This window comes from Chiloscyllium punctatum, chromosome 36 (assembly GCF_047496795.1).
Source record: "Chiloscyllium punctatum isolate Juve2018m chromosome 36, sChiPun1.3, whole genome shotgun sequence".
Classification (NCBI taxonomy): Eukaryota; Metazoa; Chordata; class Chondrichthyes; order Orectolobiformes; family Hemiscylliidae; genus Chiloscyllium; species Chiloscyllium punctatum.
In genome coordinates this window covers 52,224,398-52,235,427 of record NC_092774.1, presented here as the reverse complement: position 1 = coordinate 52,235,427, position 11,030 = coordinate 52,224,398, and positions in this window count along the sequence as shown.

The following is an 11,030-nucleotide window of genomic DNA, read 5'->3' as shown; positions in this document are numbered from 1 at the left end:
TTAGGTGCATTAGTCAGGGGTAAACGTAGGCGAGTGGGTCTGAGTGGGGTTATGTTTTGGAGAGTTGTTGTCTACATGTTGGGTTGAATCGCCTGTTTCCACACTGTCGGGATTCTGTGTGGGCACCAGGGGCAACTGAAACTTTTGATATTTGCCACAGAGCGCAGGAATGAGTTGTGCCATGTTTCTTGGAAGTCAGATGGCGTTCTGAGGAAGGGGAACTGTGCCTGAGATGCAAACGTTGATTTCTGTTCACAGATGCTACCAGACTTGCTGAACTTTTCAAGCAACTTCTGTTTTTGTTTCTGATTTACAGCATCTGTGATTTTTTTTGAGTTTTTATTTTACTCTTGTAATTTTTTTAAAAATTCATGAATTAATGCACCGCTTTCCTGTGATTTCACTATTTTGATAGAATCTCTACAGCTTGGAAAGAGGCCATTTGGCCCAACAGGTCCACACCTACCCTCCAAAGAGTAACCACCCAAACACTTTTCCCCTACCCTATTGGTTTACATTTACCCTGACTAATGCACTTAACCTACATATCCCTGTACACTATGGGTAACTTAGCCTGGCCAGTTCACCTAACCTGCACATCTTTGGACAGTGAGAGGAAACCAGAACACACAGGGGAAATCCATACAGACATGAGGAGAACGTGCAAACTCCATACAGGCAGTTGCCTGAGGCTGGAATTGAACCCAGGTCCTGGCGCTGTGAGGCAGCAGCGATAACCACTGAATCACTGTGGCATTCTTCCCAGTCATCTGTCTCCTGAAGGTAGAGCTATCAAACTAGGAATTTTTTCTGTCTGCTCATTTGAAGCTGAAAAATGTGGCCTTTCAAACAATAAATCCTGTAAAATTACTTTGCAAAGCATGGGCAAGATAAAAAGGAACAAAAACACCTAATCCCCTCCATGCAGGATTCCAATCATGCCCTACAATTACAGCAACATCCACTCACAAGGGTAGAACCAAATTCTGGCTGTGCCCCTCCTACTGCTCAGGCAAGGCATACTGATTGTTTCATGCTTTGTCACAAAGAAACTCTGTGCACTCCTTGCACTTGAGGCACAACATAGAATCCCTATGGTTTGGAAGCAGGCCATTCTGGCCATTGGGTCCTCACCGATCCTACAAAGTGCAACCCACCCAGACTTATCCCCATTCCTCGACAACACTCCTGGAGCCTTGCATTTCTTGTGGTTAATCCTCCCAGCCTGCTCATTGTTGGACTGTGGGATGAAACTGGAGCAACCAGTGGAAACCCACACATACAGGGGGAGAATGTGCAAACTCCATGCAGTTGCCCAAGGCTGGATTTATACCCATGTCCCTGGCACTGTGAGGCAGCAGTGTTAGCCACTGTAAACCCCTGAAGACTTTGGGAGTCCTTCAGAGAAAGCTAATCTTGGAGAAATGATGAAGACGTGATGCACTATGTCTTTAATAAAAAGCTGATTTATATATTTTTTTCATCCAAATAGCTAACAACACGTGTGGTGTTTGCAAACACCGTTACAAACACAGACTCCAGAAAACGTGGTTTGGAGAGAGATCCCTGAACACTATGGACAATTTACAGTTGACACCAAAATACATGATATATTGGACAATAAAGGATATCTCAGAATGAACTGGGACCTTGATTAGGTGGGCCAATGGGCCAAGAAGCAGCAGATGGAGTTTAGACAAATATGAAGTAATGCATTGTTATCAGGCAAGTCACCTAACCTGCACATCTTTGGATTGTGGGAGGAAACTGGAGCACCCAGAGGAAACCCACACAGACACAGGGAGAATGTGCAAACTCCATACAGACAGTCACCTGAGGCTGGAGTTGAACGTGAGACTCTGGCAAAGTGATGTAGCATTGCTAAACACGGTGCTAGTGTCAATGTCTAATTCCTGTAGTTGCTTGGGACTCATTGGTGTTTAACCAGTCCTGATGAAAGAGAAAATCCCAATTCACACACTGGGTAGATGGATAATTTATACCCAGTGTGAATGCTTTGATTTAAACTGATGTTGTAATCATTTCCATAACGGTAATGCAATGTGATTAACATGTCAACCACAATACCAGCATTTTGAAATATGCAGAGTTGAGTAACGAACAATCCAGAGCAGATATACTGCTTTTTGTCATTTATAAAAATGTTTTGGATGTGAATACAGAGGGAATGGTTCATAAGTTTACAGTTGACACCAAAATAGGTGATATAATGGAGAATAAAGGACCTTGAATAAAGAATAAACTGGGACCTTGATTAGATGGGCCAGTGGGCCAAGAAGCAGCAGATGGAGTTAAGACAAATGTGATGTAATGCATTTTGTTCAGGCAAAGCTGGGCAGGAGCTCCACAGTTAACGGTAGGGCACTGCGGAATGTTGACAAACAAAGAAACCTAAGAACGTAGTTATATAGTTCATTGAAAGTGGAGTCTCAGGTAGATAGGGAGGTGAAGAAGGGAGTTGGCATACTTGCCTTTATTGGTTGTTGTGTTGAATATACGAGTTGGGATGCCATATTTCAGCTGTACATGACATTGGCTAAACCACTTTAGGAATACAGTGTAAAATTTTGCTCACCCTGCTATGGGAATGAAGTTGCTAAACTTAAAAGTGTGTAGATAAGATTTACAAAGAGGTTGGCAAATCTAGGGGGTTTGAGATATGGGGAGAGATCGAAGAGGCTGGGGCTTTTTTCTTACCTGGACCAACGGAAGCTGAGGGGGTGATCTTATGGAGGTTCATGAAATCAGGAGGGGCGTAGATGAGTTGAATGACCACAGTCTTTTCCCCAGGGGAGGGGAGTCTAAAAGTAGAGGGTTAAGTTGAGAGGGAAAAGTTTTAAAAGGGATTGGATGGGCAACATTTTCATGCAGAGGCCGTTGTACATATGGAACAAGCTGACAGAGATCGTGTTTGAATCAGGTACAATTTCAACTTTTAAAAGTCATCTAAATGGATACATGAAGAAGAAATGTTTAGAAAGATGTGGGCCTAATGTAGGCATATGAGGCTACATCAGTTAACGATATCTGGGCAAGGCAAGTGAGCTGGACTGAAGAGTCTGTTTCAATGCTGTATGATTCATTCACTGGTGTGAGTAAGAGTAAAATCTTTGGACTGTGGTCTTTGTGAATTCACTGGTGTTTAAACAGGATTGGAGACCAAACAAATCCCATTCCCATACACAGGGCAAGTGAACATTTTGTCCCCAGCGTGAACTCACTGTTGCATAGCACATTTCATGAAACATGAAAGCCTTTTTTGCAGTCAGAGCCGGGAATGGTTTCCACCCGCCATGTATTTGCTGGTGTATCGGGAAGCTGGATGACGGAATGAATTCCTTCCCACACTGAGAGCAGTTGAATGATTTCCGCCTGGTACTATGTTAGTGGTGTGCCAACAGGTTTGATAAATCAGTAAAGCCTATTTCCACACACAGAGTAGGTGAATGGCCTCTCCTCAGTGTGAACTCACTGTCATACCAGAAAGTGCGATGACTGAGTGAATACCTTCACAAAATCAGAGCAGTGAATGGCTTCTCCCCAGTGTGAGTTCACTGGTGACTCAGCAGTTTGGATAACAATCTAAAATCCTTCATAGATTCCATGCTAGTATATTACCACTAATGTGCTCTCATTTGGCAATCTAACACTTACATGTGATGTTATTAAAGTATTCTGGAAATACAAACTCCCCGATCAACTGGTTTTCCTGTACCTAGTTTATATCCTCAAGAACTTCCAATAGTTTTGTCAATGGTGTTTCCCTTTCATCAGCCAATGTTGACTTGGTGCAAACTCATTGATGCTTTGCAAATGTTTGTTTATCTCATCCGTCATGATAGACTCCAGCATCTTGTGATGAACGATGGACTCATCAGCTTTGAATCTAGGAGAAGTGTTAGAACATAGAACATTTCAGTGTAGTACAGTCCCTTTGACCCTCGATGTTGTGTCGACCTGTGAAAACAATCTGAAGCCCATCCAATGAACACAATTCCATTTTTATCCATATGACCAACCAATAAACGTTTAAATGCCGTTAAAGTTGGTGAGTCTACTACTGTTGCAGGCAGTGCATTCCACACCTCTAATACTCTGTGATTAAAGAAACTACCTCTGTCATCTGTCCTACATCTATCATCCCTCAATTTAAAGCTATGTCCTCTCGTGCTATCTATCACCATCCAATCAAAAAGGCTCTCACTGTCCACTCTATATAATATTCTGATTACCTGATATGTCTCAACTAAGCCACCTCTCAACCTTCTTCTCTCCAATGAAACTAGCTTCAAGTCCCTCAGCCTTTCCTTGTACGACCTTTTGTCCATACCAAGCAACAGCCTAATAAATCTCATCTGAACCTTTTCCAAAGCTTCCACATCCTTCCTGGAATGTGGTGACTAGAACTGCATGCAATACTCCAAGTGCAGCCATCCCTGAGTTTTGTACAACTGCAGCATGAACTCGTGACTCCGAAACTCAATCCCTCTACCAATAAAAGCCAACACACCGTATGGCTTCTTAACAACCCTATCAACCTGGGTGGCAATTTTCAGGGATCTACGTACATGGATACTGAGATCCCTCTGCTCGCCTACACTCACAAGAATCTTATCATTAGCCCAATACTCTGCATTCTGTTCCTCCTTACAAAGTAAATTACTTCACATTTTTCTCCATTAAACTCCATTTGCCACCTCTCAGCCCAGCTCTGCAGCTTAGCTATGTCCCTCTGTAACCTACAATACCCTTCAGCATTGATCACTAGTCTACTGTTCTTAGTATCATCCGCAAATTTACTAACCCATCCTTCTCCACCCTCATCCAGGTCGTTTATAAAAAACAACAAACAGCAGTGGACCCAAAGCACATCCTTGTGGTACGCCACTAGTACCTAAACTCCAGGATGAACAATTCCAAGCAATGCCCATCCTCTGTTTTCTTTAAGCTAACCAATTTCTGATCCAAACCACTAAATCACCATCAATCCTATCCCTCTGTACTTTGTGCCTACTATGGTGAACCTTACCAAATGCCTTACTAAAAATCAACTGCTTTACCCTCATCTACCTGTTTGGTCACATTCTCAAAAATCTCAATAAGGTATGTGAGGCATGACCTACCCTTCATAAAACCATGTTGTCTATCCCTTATCAGCTTATCGTTTCTCAATGTATATGAATCCTATCTCTTATAATCTTTTGCAACACTTCATCGACAACAGGACTAAGGCTCATTGGGCTATAATTACCAGGGTGTTCAATACTCCCCTTTTGAACAAGGGAGACAGCATTTGTTATCCTCCAGTCTTCTGGCACTATTCCTGTAGACAATGGTGCCATAAAGATCAAAGCCAAAGACTCTGCAACCTCCTCCTTGGCTTTCCAGAGAATCTTAAGAAAAATCCCATTTGGCCCAGGGACTTATCTATTTTCACATTTTCCAAAATTGTTAACACCTCCTCATTGTGAACCTCAATCCCATCTAGTCTAGTAGACTGTATCTCAGTATTGTCCTCGACAAAATTATCTTTTTCTGGTGTAAATACTGATGTAGGGTATGCATTTAGCACTTCCCTTATTTCGTCTGACTCCACATACTACTGTCCTTGATTGACCCGAATCTTACTCTCATCGTTCTTTTATTCCTGATATACCTAGAGAAAGCCTTGCGGTTTTCCTTGACCCTACTTGCCAATGACTTCTCATGTCCCCTCTTGGCTCTTCTTAACTCTTTTCTTAGATCTTTCCTGGCGAACTTGTAACTTTCAAGTGCCCTAACTGAGCCTTCACATCTCATCCAATCATAAGCCTTCTTCTTCCTTTTGACAAGAGATTCAACTTCCTTCGTAAACCACGACTACCACACTCAACAATTACCTCCCTGCCTGACAGGCATACAATTATCAAGGACACACAGTAGCCATTCCTTGAAAAAGCTCCACATTTCAATTGTGCCCATCCCCTGCAGTTTCCTTCCCCATCCTATGCATCCTAAATCTTGCCTTGTATTGCATTGTAATGGCCTTTTCCTCAGCTTTGCAGTATATGCTTTTCACTTCCCATCACTAAAGTAAACATAGCCGAATTGTGGTCTCTATCACTAAAGTGCTCACCTAACTCCAAATCTAACACCTGGCCATGTTCATTACCCAGTACCGAACCAAAAGTGGCCTCACCCTTTGTTAGCCTGTCTACATACGCTCCTGCACACATTGCACAAAACCTGACTGATATAGAGCGCTTGAACAATAGTAGTCCCCATCAATATTTGGAAAGTTAAAAACCCCCTTAACAACTACTGTGTCACTCTCATTCCTATCGAGAATCATCTTTGTGTCCCTGTTCCAACTGGAAAAGTCTGGAGAGAAGGTCACATACACCCCAGTGAGTGTTTGAGCGCAATGGTTCAGCAAGATCTTTTTACCAGACACACAATTTGAATAAAAGTACAATATTAACAACTGGGGGGTGAGGGGGTGAGGCTGTGTACATGTTCTGAATGAGATTAAAGATTTACCTCTCAACAAGGCTCGAGAGATAAAAGGACACTCACCTCAAAGAAACTGTAGGAATGTGGGAAGTATGTGAAGGAATTCCATTCCTTTACAAGGGGGAGAGACCATTGACCTGCTCCCTGCCTGAGAATAGATTCACTCTGTCCTCCATTCTGTTCACCTCATTATTAACATGTTGAGGTACCAGCAAGTTCACAAACGATTACAGTTTTGGTGAGAAGTGACGAACTGACCTCCCTCTGCTCATTCCCCTCAAGTGGTCACAACAAAGTCTCAGTGACTTTTGCCTGAGGCTGTACCTCTTGATGATTACATATTTAATTCACTTGGTTACACCAATAAGGAGCCAATCAACAAGGTCCTCTTGATTCATCGAAACAACAGATTTGTCACCTTTTCAACCTGAGAAGGAAAACAAATGAAATTTCAGTGTTAGGTATACAGCCTTCTTTCAATCACTTGTACCCAAACACAGAGCATACAGTTTACAAGTGTTGGAGCAAGTCTTATGGTGATAATAATCCGGAGACAGCAGAGCTCAAGGTATGTGGCAATTTCCTTCATGGATTCCACAATACAAGGACAGGCAAAAGACCTCCCATGAATTTGGCCTCGTAGTGAGGGTTCACTTATTCTCATAATCTGCTGCTCAGGTTGGAAGGATAGTCAATGACTCTGTGAACTCCACATAAAGTGTCCTTTATGTTATGGAATTGAAGGCATATATTGTAACTTTAAGAGAGTGTGAAAGCTGATCTGAACTGAGAATTTAGAGGTACCTGTATGTGGCCGCATTTTTTTTTTTGTTTTGGTTTTGACTGTCCCTTTTATTTTTACTTGTTGAAAGGATTAATGATTTCTAAATTTAAAACTGAACAGTGCAATGTTACAGGATGGTAGAGAATGCCAGAGTTGGACACGTCGTTAAAAAGAGAGTTAAAATTTCAATTGCAACGTTAATAATACCATCAGACCCTTGTTCAATCAGGAGTCAAATCTAAACTGATCAATAAATAAGGCAACAGATTCTGTCAGTTATTTGAACAGAGAACATTGAAAGTTACAGCACAGAATAGGCCCTTTGGCCCACAATGTTATGCCGAGGATTATTCCTAATTTAAAATAAAATAAGCTAACCCAACCTACAAACCCCTCAATTCACTGCCGTCCATGTGCATGGCCAAAAGTCGCTTAAATGTCCCGAATGACTTTGCTTCCACCACCATCACTGAAAATGCATTCCAAACATTCACAGCGCTCTCTCTACCCCATGACATCTCCTCCACACCTTCCTCCTAATATCTTAAAACTATGACCCCTCGTGCCAGTCAATCCTGCCCTGGGGAAAAATCTCTGGCTTTTGACTCTATCCATGCCTCTCATTACCTTGTATACCTGATCAGGTCATCTCTTTTCCTCCTTCTCTCCAGAGAGAAATGTCTGAGCTTAGTCAACCTCTCTTCATAAGACAAGCTCTACAGTTCAGACAGCATCCTGGTAAACCCTCTTTGCACCTGTCCAAAGCCATTTTGCTGTGGCAGGTTTCAGATAAGCTATCAAGTCTTCACGTTCACTCTTCTTCTTGAGACCTGCAAAGATCATTTTTGTTCCTGGAATATATTTCTTCGAATTTTGCAAGTAAGTGTCTAGTGTCTCCTCACTCCAGATAATACTTTTATTTTTGTGTGCATCATTGTAAGAAAATCCTTCAGCTTGTCCAGTCTTCCATCCAAATACGCCACACAATTTTGGCCCAATCTTGTGATTGCCTCCTCACTTGACTGTGTGACACAGTGCACACTTCTTCATAAAGGTTTTTTGCCCTTGTTTACAGCACCCATCTTGCTTTAATTGTTCCTCAGTCCACAGCCTCACCTTCCTCAGAAGCACTGACTCCCGCACTCAAGGTTGCTTACAGTCACCTGTCAAATGACTAATTAGCAGTCTCAGTGTGCACTGGAAAATTGAAAATATGTAACACTTGTCTGTGAAACAGATACCTGAGTTGGTTTATTTTTCACCACAATTCCAATTTAACCAATCATTTTAAATTATGCCTGGAGATACTAAAGCCCAATTGAGTTTGAATTTATTGTTTTGCCAAACTCGAACCAATGAGATGAACCAACGTTTGGGGTATAAAAGCGAAGGCATTTTGAAAGTCAGAGTAACTGCCATCAAAAGAGTGTAACTGCCATCGCCAGAGTAACTGCCATCGACAGAGTAACTGCCATCGCCAGAGTAACTGCCATCGACAGAGTAACTGCCATCGACAGAGTACTACCATCGCCAGAGTAACTGCCATCGCCAGAGTAACTGCCATCGACAGAGTAACTGCCATCGACAGAGTACTACCATCGCCAGAGTTACTGCCATCGACAGAGTAACTGCCATCGCCAGAGTAACTGCCATCGCCAGAGTAACTGCCATCGCCAGAGTAACTGCCATCGACAGAGTAACTGCCATCAAAAGAGTGTAACTGCCATCGCCAGAGTTACTGCCATCGCCAGAGTAACTACCATCAACAGAGTAACTACCATCTTCAGAGTAACTGCCATCGACAGAGTTATTACCATTAAGAGAATAACTGCCATTGTGAGAGTAACTACCATCAGGAGAGTAAGTGCCCTTGATAGAGTAAAACTGCCTTCGACTGAGTAACTGCCATAGAGAGAATAACTGCCATCGACAGAGTAACTACTATCGAAGGAGTAACTGCCATCAACAGAGAAACTGCCATTGACACAACAAATGCCATTTGAAACTCTCTCAAAAGAAATGGACCTTTCCACGTGAAACTTAGTTCCAGTGAAAGAAAAAAGACAACCCAGGGAGACCTCCAGTCAAAGAAAGAAATACACCAAAGATGACAGCTGCAGTGTGGTTTTGACTTGAGGTTAATGTAATTTTATTTGGTGTTTTATTGGAACAACACACTGTTGCAGAATTGGAGGCAGATAATAAGCAGTTAGGAGGAATGGTTATGAATAGTTGTTGTTTAATATTCACTTTTCGAGTTAAAGGATAAATTGCTACTATTTTCTTTCCATAATGGAATTTAGGAGTTCACTGTTAATCACATTTTAACAGATTACGAGGCGAGGTGAGCTTTTCTTGGTGTGTGGTTTCATTAACAGGAAGGTCCACCACTTTGTTGTAACGGTTTGATGGCTAGTATATGTGATTTGGACAGGTTTGGACAGATGCTGTCTGAGATTTGGACAGATTTGAACAGATTTGGGCTTCAGAAGATGCCAGCGGGTTTAAAAACTTGGGGATTCGTTTCTGAGCTAGTTAAATAAAATTTCGGTGAGACAATTTGTGAGACAATCACAACCATCTTCCTTTGTGCCAGATATGACTCTAACCAGTGGAGTGTTTGCCCCTTACCCATTGATTCCAATTTTTCCAGGGCTCCTTGATGACATACTCAGTCAAACGCAGACTTAATGTCAAGGGCTGTCACTCTGCCCTCAGCTCGGGAATTCAGCTCTTTTGTCCATTTTTGAACCAAAACCTGAATGACTGTGGTGAAACCAAAACTGCGCACCACCAGGCAGGTCGTTGATAAGAAGGTTCTGTTTTATAACACTGTTGATGAGTTGAGAGTGTGGTGCTGGAAAAGCACAGCAGTTTAGGCAGCATCGAAGAGCAGGAAAATCCATGATTCAGGCTAGTGCCCTTCATCAGCAATATCTGGCCTGAAACTTTGATTTCCTGCTCCTCGAATGCTGCCTGATCTGCTGTGCTTTACCAGCAACACACTGTCACCTCTGATCTCCAGCATTTACCGACCTCACTGTCTCCTAGCACTGTTGATGACCCCGTCCATCACTTTAGTGTTGGTGGAGAGTAGTTTGATTAGGTGATGATGGGGAGTAGACTGATGGGGTTGGGTGGGGGTGGCAAAATATGGTGGGTTGGATTTGTCCTGCTTTTTTTGTGTGTAGGGCATATCTGAGCAGTTTTCCACATTGTCAGACAGATGTCAGTGTTTTAACTGTACTGGAAGAGTTTGGCTAGGGGAGCGGTCAGTTCTGGAGCACACATCTTCAGTACTATTGCTGGAATGTTACCAGGGCCTTTACAGTATCCAGGGTCTATATTCGTTTCTTGACATCACATGGAGCGAATCAAATTGGTTTGAGAATGGTACCTGTGATGCTGAGGGCCACTTTATGATGCTGAGACAGATCATCCTCTCGGCACTTCTGACTGAAGATTGTGAATGCATCAGCCTTTTGCACTGACGTAATGGGCTCCTCCAACATTGAGAATGGCGATATCTGTGGGGCCTCCTCCTCAAGTAAGTTATTTAATTGTTCGCCAACATTCACGACTGGATGTAAAAGGACTGCAGAGCTTTGATCTGATCTGTTGATATTGGGATTGCTTAGCTTTGTCTATCACTTGCTGTTTATGCTATTTGGCAAGCAAGTAGTCCATTTTAGTAACTTCACCAGGTTGACACAGTGGAAGGGAGGGGAAGACA